At 37.5% G+C, this 12,511-nt stretch overlaps 2 pseudogenes; both read left to right on the forward strand.

Moving 5' to 3' along the window:
• The first annotated feature begins 662 nt into the window (after positions 1 to 662).
• Positions 663 to 5,642, forward strand: LOC149226909 (FAM10 family protein At4g22670 pseudogene; annotated as a pseudogene).
• A 4,364-nt stretch (positions 5,643 to 10,006) lies between these two features.
• Positions 10,007 to 10,940, forward strand: LOC149226910 (FAM10 family protein At4g22670 pseudogene; annotated as a pseudogene).
• Positions 10,941 to 12,511: the final 1,571 nt, after the last annotated feature.

The following is a 12,511-nucleotide window of genomic DNA, read 5'->3' on the forward strand; positions in this document are numbered from 1 at the left end:
GCCTTGTCGTGTTGCGATCCAAGAATCCTCTGCGCTACAGACCTGCCGTAGCAGGAAATTGCCAGAACCCTAGGTTTCGCTTCTCAGAGCTCTCCCCGCTCTCATCCCCTCGGCTCCTTTAGTATATACTATGTAGCAAAACAAAGAATTAGCGGTTAAGGTAGATTCATTTTTATATATTTTATGTTAAAATATGATCATATTTAAATCCCTCCTATGTAATGATTCACATAAAAACTAAAGTAAAAATAGTATAATAGTAATATTAATTACGGTGAGAAGCACTCTACAATATGAGGGAGATGTTGTGAGCTAATGTTTCATTTAAAAATAAAAAAATAATACCTACATTAACAAATAAAAAAAATATTAATAACAAAAAAAATTATGTTGGCCATAAGTAAAATACTTCAATTTCCACATTCATTTTACACAAACTACACAGATAAAATAATTGAAAGTAAAAAAAAAAAAAAAAAAAAGTTAATTTACTTTTTAGTATGAGGGAGATATGTAATTTCGTCACTAATTAGTAAGGTATTGACAGAGTTTTTGGCTCTGCTCTGGAGATTCTAGGGTTTCTTCAACATAGTTGTCTATGCTTGGCTCCACGAGAGGGGGCTCTACCTCCTCTTTTACCCAGATTGTTTCAGGAATTCATAATGAGTCTAGATCTACTAGTATTCCCCATCAATATCCTAATCTTTAACATACTTTTCATAGGGAAGCTGGATGAAGTGCAGTTTCTAGGTTCACAACAAAACCTTCATTGGGTGCATCATCGAAAGCTAGAAATCCATGCCGTTGCTTTCCAAAAGAAATGCAAGATCCAAAATACAAGGATAAATCTAGTAAACATAAAATATATCTAAAATATATGCAATATCATACTATGATCTACAAATTTATTAGATTATGGCCCTCTGAACAAGCTCTGATTCGGTGGATCTGGAATAAATGGAACCCTAACGGTCAAATAGAATTAGTGTTAGGGGGGCAAGCATTTTTTTTACATTCATTTTCTCTAACTTAAATGATAGATCAAGGATTTTTGAAGGAGGGCCATATTTTTTCAACAATGTGGGGCTCTTCATGTGATTCTGGACAAAACAATATAATCTAGAGAAGGAGAATTTCCTTGCAGTCCCAATGTGGGTCCGTCTCTTTTCTCTCCCCAAAGAATATTGGGAGGAGGAAGCCTTTGAAGGAATGGATAATGTCATCAACAACTTTGTCAAAGTATCAGAGGCTACCAAAAGAGAGAAGTACACTTCATATGCAGGGATCTATGTTTATATCAATATATATCAGTCTCTTCTAGACTCCATATATATTTACTATCGGGATAGTGTTTGGAAGCAATCTCTAGATTATGAACAAATCCCCGTTTATATATAGAAAATTAAAATAATTTAAAATGAAATTTTTCTTGTATTTTCACTTTCAATTACTAGGGAGATGTGTAATTTACTTCACTCTTAATATGGATTTTATATATAATATTTTAAAAATATTAATAACAAATAAAAGTTTAAAGTGGGTTATAAATCAAATATTTCAATATGCATGTTGAGCAAAATATTTTAAAATCAAACATATATAAAGAGAGAAAGAGTGAGAGAATTATTATTCCATTAATATTTAATATGAGCTATATATATATATATATATATATATATAACAAAAATATTTTTATCTTTATATATAAGTATACAGAGAGAGAGAACCCCGGGGTTAATTTAATTGGTTGATTTTCCATCACTAAAGCACCTCGCTTACTGGGAGGTCATGGGGACAATTATCCTCGATGCCCTTAAGGTTAGGCTCTGCTAATGATCCAGTAGGATGTGATCCATTTGGGTGGATCTTCCGAGATATTTCCTCAAATATATATATATATATATATATATATATATATATAGAGAGAGAGAGAGAGAGAGAGAGAGAGAGAGAGAGAGAGAGAGAGATTTTCTATTTCTGAATATGAGGGGGCATGTATTAACATTTTAATGTGGAGAATGTGAATCATAAATAATAAAAAATTCAATATTAACTATGAAATAAGTTTTTGGTGCAGTATAGGGCTTATAAATGTACCAACATTTAAGTTGTCAATCCGAAAAGTTCATGAACTTCGAGACGCAGCACTGGAAATTCCAAAGAGAGTCCCTAGTAACTTGTAAAACAAATTCTAGTCCAACTTGCATAATAAATGAAATCCTGCACTTAAAAGGGAACTTGAGAAAACATCAATCCAGGCAATCAAAAGCATACGGAAATAAAAGGAAATCATGTACTATTTAACAATGCGAAAGGAAATTCTAAGTACGAGCAAACAGAAGGGAAATCAGAACTGGAAACCAAGCATGTTGGCACAATATCAAAAAGACTGTAAATGCTAGAATAAATTCAAGAGCAATTCAAAAACCATTCTGCCTGCACTAATTCTACTGCATCTACCTCTGTGTAAAATTAACCTAAAAGCATTGGCAATATTTACTGTGTAAAACTTATGAAAGAAATGGATTCAATATAGATTCTCTCGCCTTCCTTGTCCCTAGAAATAAATCTTGTAAACTTGTCCAGAACTACAATGGAAAATAAACTTTTAAACATGAGGCAGTTTCATTTTCATAAATGTCAGCTTTGCAAGAATCATGACAGAAATATATATGTGATCTCTGCTTCTGAGTAATATATGGTTTCTTGTAAGCATAGACTGAATGAGTGCGTTAATACCCTGAAACCATAAACACTTAAATTGATCTTCAGGTTCTGGAATATAAATTAAACAGATCTAAATCAATTCAAAGGATTCAAGTTGCACATTACAGCTCATAAAGGCAGAGTGTCAATGCATAAGCCGATCTTGTAAATTCAGATGTTCTGAAGGGACGCAATCCTTATTTGATATAAAGAAAGATTTCGGGTGCAAGAACAATTTCTAATGCAGAAAACCAAATCAATCTTGCAGTCGAAAGGAAAACATTACAACAAATTAAATAACATCAGTTTGGAGGAGGAAAGAGACTGAAGGTAATTAAATCCTATGATAAGAATTTCACACAGCAAATAATTTAAATATAATTTAATCTAAAAATATGAAGAGTGGTGTCGAGCTGGTCTGGTGGCCAACCCAGACAGCTCACACCCTCTATTAGTAACCTAGTTCACACAGGAATTAAAATCATTAGATGCAACAAACAAATAAACAGATCATGGCTAGAAATGCTTTTAATTAATTCTTGAAAACTCAGTCTTTACATCATGAGGCAACACTTAACTCCAGCAAATAAGAGGAGCGATCCACAAGTTATAATTGTGTGATGCTACATTGGGACCGACTCCTCCCTTCCACGCATTCCTTCTGTGCCTGTGTGTGTCCCTGTCTCTATGCGTGTATATCTATCGACTGATCTATTAATTTCCCACTCCAGGCAGTCTCTTAAACTTATATAGGCATTGAATTACAAATTGGGGCTTTTAACAGCCAATCAAAATATAAGAGGGGCAGATTGTGAATCTTAACAATTTTCCAGGAATAAAATTAGGTTTGTAACTAAATGTCGAAATAGGAATCGATTCTGGTAAATCGTTCTTCTTTCCTGGGAATGATGATGTTGCTAGAAAGTGCGATTTAACTAATCAATTTCCTCCACTCAATAGTAGTCAATGGGATGCTAGAATCTGACATTGTTGTAACGACATCTACGAAAGGCACTGCTGCTTTCATTTTTCACCTACCCTGCAAATCAAGCTATGGAACCTAATTGTAAGCAAAACCGATTCAACCTTCTCTAGAACTGATTTCTTGCGGTGACATGGTTGTAATTAACAATCTTGATCAAGGGCAATGCTCCTTGTTAGAGTCGGTCTGGTCAGTCCTCCGTCAGAGATCAAAAACTCTTTTTGCATTTCATCTTTATGTGTCTTGCTCGTTTCACTCAATTGGATTTCGCTAGGGAGCATGCCATTGACTGATGGAAGGGCTTGGTTTCCCTCATGTTTGTACCTACTGGGTTGGTCAAACAAGAATCATAGGTCTAGGGTGTCGAATAATGCCCGCATGCCATGAGGATGTCTTCATTAAGTAGTCATTTCAGGATTGTCATTGTCAATAATGCGAGATTGATTCTTCTTCAAAACCCTGGTTTTGAAGAAGAAATCATCAAATGTGTTTTTGTAATAAAGATGTCAAAATTTTTCAAGTTCTACAGCTCTTCAATGGTAGCCCTGTTTCGGCTTCAGCAGCTCTATATCCTGTAAGACAAACAGAAATCCATCATTCAGTTAATCAGAAAAACGATGATATAAAATGCCCAAAGCAGAGTTGAGAGAATAAGCCACAAACTCTAGATTACAGAGTTTTCTTCTTTTGAGAACACTGGGAAGAAGATATCACCTTGGCATGATATGTATTTTAGGAGATGGGGTTATCAATTTTGTAGCTAAAATACCAAAGGAAACAGGTGCAAAAATAGAAGTTGCAACTGAAGATACATTTTATTACAAAAAGGGCAAATTTCCAATCAAGCAAAACACTAAAAAGGGAAACTTCGATATTACCCATATAACATGAATTGGAACTATGGATTGCTTCCACAAACATGGGAAGACCCATCTCTTGCAAATGCAGAAGTTGAAAGAGCATTTGGTGACAATGATCCAGTTGATGTGGTTTAGATTGGGGAAAGCAAATAAGGAGTATGCACTCAAGATAATGGCGGAGACAAATGAATCTGGAGCAAAATCAGTGATTAGAGGTAAACTGGGCAAAAAATGTGCTTGAGTTTGCCTACACGGCGCGTTGGGCAGTGTCGCGGCGCATTGGGCGCTTTTACATAGTGCAAATATACACTAGCGCGGCGCACTCACCAGGCGCGGCGCACTGGGCAGAGTGCGCGACACACAGAGCTGGAACAAAAATTTTCGCCTCTGCTCTATTAAAAAACTCAAATTCTTTTCTCCAAATGAATTTGTAAGGCTGTAAATCATCTCACAGAGGCTATTGAGTGCAATCCCACATCCGCGATCATTTATGCTACTAGAGCTAGTGTGTTGGTGAAGATGAAGAAACCTAATGCTGCCATTCGGGATACTAATGCTGCTATCAAGATAAATCCAGACTCTACAAAAGGTTACAAATGGCGAGGCATGGCAAGAGCAATGCTTGGTCACTGGGAAGAGGTGACCAAGGACCTTCACCTTGCTTCAAGACTGGATTATGATGAGGAAATATTAGCTGTTCTAAAGAAGGTTGAACCAAATGTGCATAAAATTGAAGATCATCATAGGAAGTATGAGCACCTACGTAGGGAAAAAGATGAGAGAAAGAAAGAACGTGAAAGGCAACGCAGACGTGCTGAAGCTTAGGTGGCATATGAAAAAGCAAAAAGCAAGAGAAAACCTCCACGCGCAAATCATGAGGGGCTACCGGTGGCTTCCCAGGTGGAATGCCTGGTGATGTTGATATGAGTAAAATCTTGAATGATCCAGAGCTGATGGCTGCATTCAGTGATCTAGATGTAATGACAGCACTTCAAGATATGATGAAGAAGCCTGCTAACTTGGAAAAGTATCAAGCAAATCCAAAGATTTCACCTGTCATTGCTAAGATGATGGGCAAGTTTGCTGGCAAATAAACGATATCTTGGTTCGGAGTCTTTAATTTGGTTCGGAAGCAGATTGGTTGCCCTGTTTAGAGCGGCACTTTAAAGCCTTCGTTTTTGCAATACGTTTTTCCCGTCATCAAAGGCAAAATCTCCATTCAAAACGCTATTTTTATTAAAGGTTAACTTTTATTTAAATAACAAATGCAAATTGCCAAGTCAAAGCACGCCAAATTAAATGAAAAATACCTACCACAGCAGAGAAATAGGAGTGGATAGTCTATTTCTGACTTCAGTTGCAATTCAAAGGGATTTACATCTACAGATGCCACCTCTTCATTGGTCATAAATATATTTCATATTGTACGATGCTCCCTCTTCATAACAGATAGTTGGCTCTTATTAGAATGATGTTAAACAGCGCCCTATTTTTCATCAATTTGTTATGACATCTCTGAGTTTATTTATTATTAAAAACAAAAACATTGGAAGGGCCTGAGTTCTGAAAAACATGTGGGAGAAAAACTCAGAGCTTTCACTGTACAGTTTTGGCTGAGGATTAATGAAATGATACAACTCTGTTTCATGAGATTCATGTGGTAATGACTTTAGCATATGTCTTTCTCTCTGTTTCATATGTACCCTGTTATGTTTTACCATTCATTCATAATCATTGCTAGCTAAATGCTTTTAAGTAAGAAAGGTATAATCCAGGTTATTGCTCTACCTTGGGAAAGTGTTCATGTTTAATGTTTTCTTCTGTTTGATAAGGATTCATCTATTATGCCCTTGTCAACCTCTTAACAGTCTACCCACTCCATAGTATTTCAAATTCGATGTTAAACCTCTTGCCTATCTTGCCTCATGAGATAATCTATGTCTTTGATTTAACTTCTCTGCTCATGTTGTTCCTTGGTCCCATACAGCCCAGAAAACCCAGCCTAAAAATCAAATATTTCTTTCATATTTATTTACTAGCCTAAAATCAGTATTCATTATAGGTCATCTCAGGCCCTATTGACATCTTTTTCCGAGATAGACCCGGAGAGAGCCCTCTCCTGTCCTCGTAGGGCTAGCTACGAGGCTGAGCATGGTTTGATGTGGACCTAGAACCTTGTCTTTTCAGCCTGAGACAAATCTAGGCTCTAAAATAGTGGCGACTCCACTGGGGAAGAAAATGGTTTGCTTGTTGATGTCATTTGTTTTATAAGCTACAGACGGAGCCTGAAGTTATGCCAGGTAGCCTTCGAAACGCTTTTTCTTTGCATTAGCGCAAGTAGATAAACGCTGCTTCAGTCAATCTCCGGTCTAGCTTGTAAACGTGACATCTAACTTGTCTTGCCCCAGTACATGTATCAAGTGCAGATCTGATGGTTGATGGTGGACAATGATCAGACATAAGAAGGCTGAAATCATTCACCTGGTGACTCCATTCACTGAAAAATCCAGAAATCAATGCTTCATGGTGACTCCACTGCAGAGAGATCAGTAGCTTTAAGGTTTTCAAGATGGATCGGGTTGCAAGAAGATACGCTCCCATGAGCCGAGATCACATCCCAGGTTTTCCAAATAAAATGCCCAAGGTAGATTGGTCAAAGAATTTGCCTATGTTCAGAAATGTGGAAGGTAATGACGCTGCTCTTCATCTGGTGAAATTTCACATTCATGTGCATAAATTAAAGATCACTTTTCCTGAAGACTGTTTGATGAAAATGTTTATGGCTACTCTGGAAGACGAAGCCCAATCTTGGTATGAAAGTTTGCCACCTGCTTCTATTTATTGTTTAAAAGATTTTCATGCAATATTCTTTGAAAGGTATAAAGAATCATATCCATCCTTGGCTTTAGTTCAGGACTGTTGTAGCCATGTTCATAGTTTTATTGAAAGCCTTGAGAAATATTATGAAGATGATGACTTCATGGATGATGAGATCATGGAAGCCTTGTACGAGAATCCATTTCAGCAACATGAAGAGAACCTAGAGGAGTCCCATAAAGATGATCATGAAAATTTGCAGTAGGATCAAGATCTTAGTCCAGTGGAAGATGAAGGAGTTTTGCATCTTGATAGTCAACAGGAATTACATGAAATAGATCAGCAGTATGAGGAAAATTTGTACACTCCTTCACTTGAAATTAATGAAGACAATCACTGTTTGAGCAAAAGAAAACAAAAAGTATTATCTCCTCTATCTGAAGATGAGATAGATCAACTCTTGAACGGTCATGTTACAGCTCCAGTTAACGTAGATCTGCAGTGTGCACATGGTCAAGAAGGTGATGGTGGAACTTCTTCCTCTTCTGAAAATGATGACAGTCTTGTAAGTAGCTTTATAGATCAATGGGTTGAAAAGTTCCATAGGGCTGAAAGTGAGGAAAGAGAAAGTGTCATTTCAGATATGTCCATAGAAAAAAAATAGCATGCAGGGAAGTCAAGTTTCGAAATCAGAAAGTGATAACGTTAAGTCAGCCATTTCAGATCTAGATTCAGATTGTGATGACTAAGAATACCTTGTGCTGAATCTCACGAAGGAGAACTCTGCTGCTGAAATTAGCTGGAATAAAGAAGGCAAAGTTACGGATCCAAACGTTCTCATGTCATCAGAACAAAGTCTTCATAAAGAGGTAATTCAGTCAGTTCATGAACAACAAGATGAGAATTTTGTTCAAGTAAGTGAAAAGGTTTCTCTGGATGAATTTATGGTAGATGATAGAAATGTTAGTGTTGGGTTTCACGAAACATCTGAAGTTTCCTTTCTCTTGATTGATGAATGTAATGAGAATCTGGCTGCCATATCATATGAAGGTAACCTAAAATATATTCAGACTACAGAAGATCAGACCATTCAGGATTCCATTTCAGATTCTTCTTCCTATGTTTCATGTTTTGAAATGTTCTTTGAAGAGGAAAAATGCTCATCTACTTGTTCGGAATTATTTGAGGACCAGGAACATACTTTTACTGAAGTATATTATGAAGGAAGATCAGAATTAAAAGAAAAAGACATCTTGTTTCCTCAGCAGGAGGTAAATCTTCATGTTTTTCATGATCCAATGGAAAATATGTTGCAGTCAGCAGTGAAGGTGATTATTGCAGTATTCAGTGATGAAGGAGATCATGGTCAACTATGTTTTTGGATGCCCAGTTACCAGTATCTACTGTTGACCAGAAGATCTGATCAGGAGAATCAGTCAGCAAGGCATCTGCTTGATTGGTTACATTGGCATTTTGATATAGTTTGATCATAGATTGTCTTGTAAGAAACACAGGTGGTCATGTACTACCACCAAGCTTTAAGTTTTAAGTTCAGGTCTTAGTATTTTGGGTATGTTAAAGTTTTTTTTTTTTTTTTGGTTCAGTCATTTCAGTTTGCATCAAGTTAGTTTGAGTCGAATTTCCAGTCAATAAATTGAGTCATGTTGTTGGTCGAAATAATGATTCCATAGCCCAATGGACGAAGGCACTGTCTGCTCTCCCAAAGATCTGCCATTCTTGGCACCTCCAGGGAGCTACCATCCCCATTGGAGCCAATGTTAGAGTTGGTCTGGTCAGTCCTCCGTCAGAGATCAAAAACTCTTTTTGCATTTCATCTTTATGCGTCTCGCTCGTTTCACTCAATTGCATTTCGCTAGGGAGCATGCCATTGACTGACGGAAGGGCTTGGTTTCCCTCATGTTTGTACCTGCTGGGTTAGTCAAACAAGAATCATAGGTCTAGGGTGTCGAATAATGCTCGCAGGCCATGAGGATGTCTGCAGTAAGTAGTTATTTCAGGATTTTCATTGTCAATAATGCGAGATTGATTCTTCTTCAAAACCCTGGTTTTGAAGAAGAAATCATCAAATGTGTTTTTGTAATAAATATGTCAAAATGTTTCAAGTTCTACAGCTCTTCAATGGTAGCCTTGTTTCGGCTTCAGCAGCTCTATATCCTGTAAGACAAACAGAAATCCATCATTCAGTTAATCAGAAAAACGATGATATAAAATGCCCAAAGCAGAGTTGAGAGAATAAGCCACAAACTCTGGATTACAGAGTTTTCTTCTTTTGAGAACACTGGGAAGAAGATATCACCTTGGCATGATATTTCATTGCAATTAGGAGATGGGGTTATCAATTTTGTGGCTAAAATACCAAAGGAAACAGGTGCAAAAATAGAAGTTGCAACTGAAGATACATTTTATTACAAAAAGGGCAAATTTCCAATCAAGCAAAACACTAAAAAGGGAAAACTTCGATATTACCCATATAACATGAATTGGAACTATGGATTGCTTCCACAAACATGGGAAGACCCATCTCTTGCAAATGCAGAAGTTGAAGGAGCATTTGGTGACAATGATCTAGTTGATGTGGTTTAGATTGGGGAAAGCAAATAAGGAGTATGCACTCAAGATAATGGCGGAGACAAATGAATCTGGAGCAAAATCAGTGATTAGAGGTAAACTGGGCAAAAAATGTGCTTGAGTTTTCCTGCGCGGCATGTTGGGCAGTGTCGCGGTGCATTGGGCGCTTTTACACAGTGCAAATATACACTGGCGCGGTGCACTGGGTAGAGTGCGCGACGCACAGAGCTGGAACAAAAATTTTCGCCTCTGCTCTATTAAAAACCTCAAATTCTTTGCTCCAAATGAATTTGTAAGGCTGTAAATCATCTCACAGAGGCTATTGAGTGCAATCCCACATCCGCGATCATTTATGCTACTAGAGCTAGTGTGTTAGTGAAGATGAAGAAACCTAATGCTACCATTCGGGATACTAATGCTGCTATCAAGATAAATCCAGACTCTGCAAAAGGTTACAAATGGCGAGGCATGGCAAGAGCAATGCTTGGTCACTAGGAAGAGGCGGCCAAGGACCTTCACCTTGCTTCAAGACTGGATTATGATGAGGAAATATCAGCTGTTCTGAAGAAGGTTGAACCAAATGTGCATAAAATTGAAGATCATCATAGGAAGTATGAGCGCCTACGTAGGGAAAAAGATGAGAGAAAGAAAGAACGTGAAAGGCAACGCAAACGTGCTGAAGCTTAGGCAGCATATGAAAAAGCAAAAAGCAAGAGAAAACCTCCATGTGTAAATCATGAGGGATACTGGTGGCTTCCCAGGAGGAATGCCTGGTGATGTTGATATGAGTAAAATCTTGAATGATCCAGAGCTGATCGCTGCATTCAGTGATCCAGATGTAATGACAGCGCTTCAAGATATGATGAAGAAGCCTGCTAACTTGGAAAAGTATCAAGCAAATCCAAAGATTGCACCTGTCATTGCTAAGATGATGGGCAAGTTTGCTGGCAAATAAACGGTATCTTGGTTCGGAGTCTTTAATTTGGTTCGGGAGCAGATTGGTTGCCCTGTTTAGAGCAGCACTTTAAAGCCTTCATTTTTGCAATACGTTTTTCCCGTCATCAAAGGCGAAATCTCCATTCAAAACGCTATTTTTATTAAAGGTTAACTTTTATTTAAATAACAAATGCAAATTGCCAAGTCAAAGCATGCCAAATTAAACGAAAAATACCTACCACAGCAGAGAAATAGGAGTGGATAGTCTATTTCTGACTTCAGTTGCAATTCAAAGGGATTTACATCTACAGATGCCACCTCTTCATTGGTCATAAATATATTTCATATTGTACGGTGCTCCCTCTTCAGAACAGATAGTTGGCTCTTATTAGAATGATGTTAAACAGCGCCCTATTTTTCATCAATTTGTTATGACATCTCTGAGTTTATTTATTATTAAAAACAAAAACATTGGAAGGGCCTGAGTTCTAAAAAACGTGTGGGAGAAAAACTCAGAGCTTTCACTGTACAGTTTTGGCTGAGGATTAATGAAATGATACAGCTCTGTTTCATGAGATTCATGTGGTAATGACTTTAGCATATGTCTTTCTCTCTGTTTCATATGTACCCTGTTATGTTTTACCGTTCATTCATAATAATTGCTAGCTAAATGCTTTTAAGTAAGAAAGGTAGAATCCAGGTTATTGCTCTGCCTTGGGAAAGTGTTCATGTTTAATGTTTTCTTCTGTTTGATAAGGATTCATCTATTATGCCCTTGTCAACCTCTTAACAGTCTACCCACTCCATAGTATTTCAAATTCGATGCTAAACCTCTTGCCTATCTTGCCTCATGAGATAATCTGTGTCTTTGATTTAACTTCTCTGCTCATGTTGTTCCTTCGTCCCATACAGCCCAGAAAACCCAGCCTAAAAATCAAATATTTCTTTCATATTTATTTACTAGCCTAAAATAAGTATTCATTATAGGTCATCTCAGGCCCTATTGACATCTTTTGCCGAGATAGACCCGGAGAGAGCCCTCTGCTGTCCTCGTAGGGCTAGCTACGAGGCTGAGCGTGGTTTGATGTGGACCTAGAACCTTGTCTTTTTAGCCTAAGACAAATCTAGGCTCTAACACTCCTCAATGTCAATGTAAGCTGGAAACTTAGAATTAGTGTATTGTGACTTGAACTCTTAACACAAGAGAACAGTAAAGCCACTAAAGCATTTCTTGAAAATTTTCTCTTCAAGCCGTGTGCTCTTGGTGAATCTGGTGAATGGGACCCTGATCGAGCAGTCATAAAAGATGGCACAAGGACTACCGTAAAAGTCTGATGTGCTCTAACCCTTGTTTCAAGATCTAGATGCACCTTGCAATAGCTAATGAAACAAAGCCTCTGGAAAAGCCTTATTATGATAGCTACAATAGTGGCAGTAGAAATATTCTCTAACGTGACAACCATCATGTCCAGAATTGGACCACCATCACCAATCCATTTTGCCAATTACACCAAGCATTCTTCAATTGTAGCCTAAAATGACTTGTTCCAGTTGTTTATATCATCACTCAGATTTGAAGCCTCTGAAGAACGATGATGCTCTTGGGCAAATGCCTTTCCAT

The sequence above is a fragment of the Pinus tabuliformis genome, chromosome J (genome assembly GCF_031772625.1).
Source record: "Pinus tabuliformis cultivar Carrire ecotype Pingquan chromosome J, CPIR1, whole genome shotgun sequence".
In the NCBI taxonomy this organism is placed as follows: Eukaryota; Viridiplantae; Streptophyta; class Pinopsida; order Pinales; family Pinaceae; genus Pinus; species Pinus tabuliformis.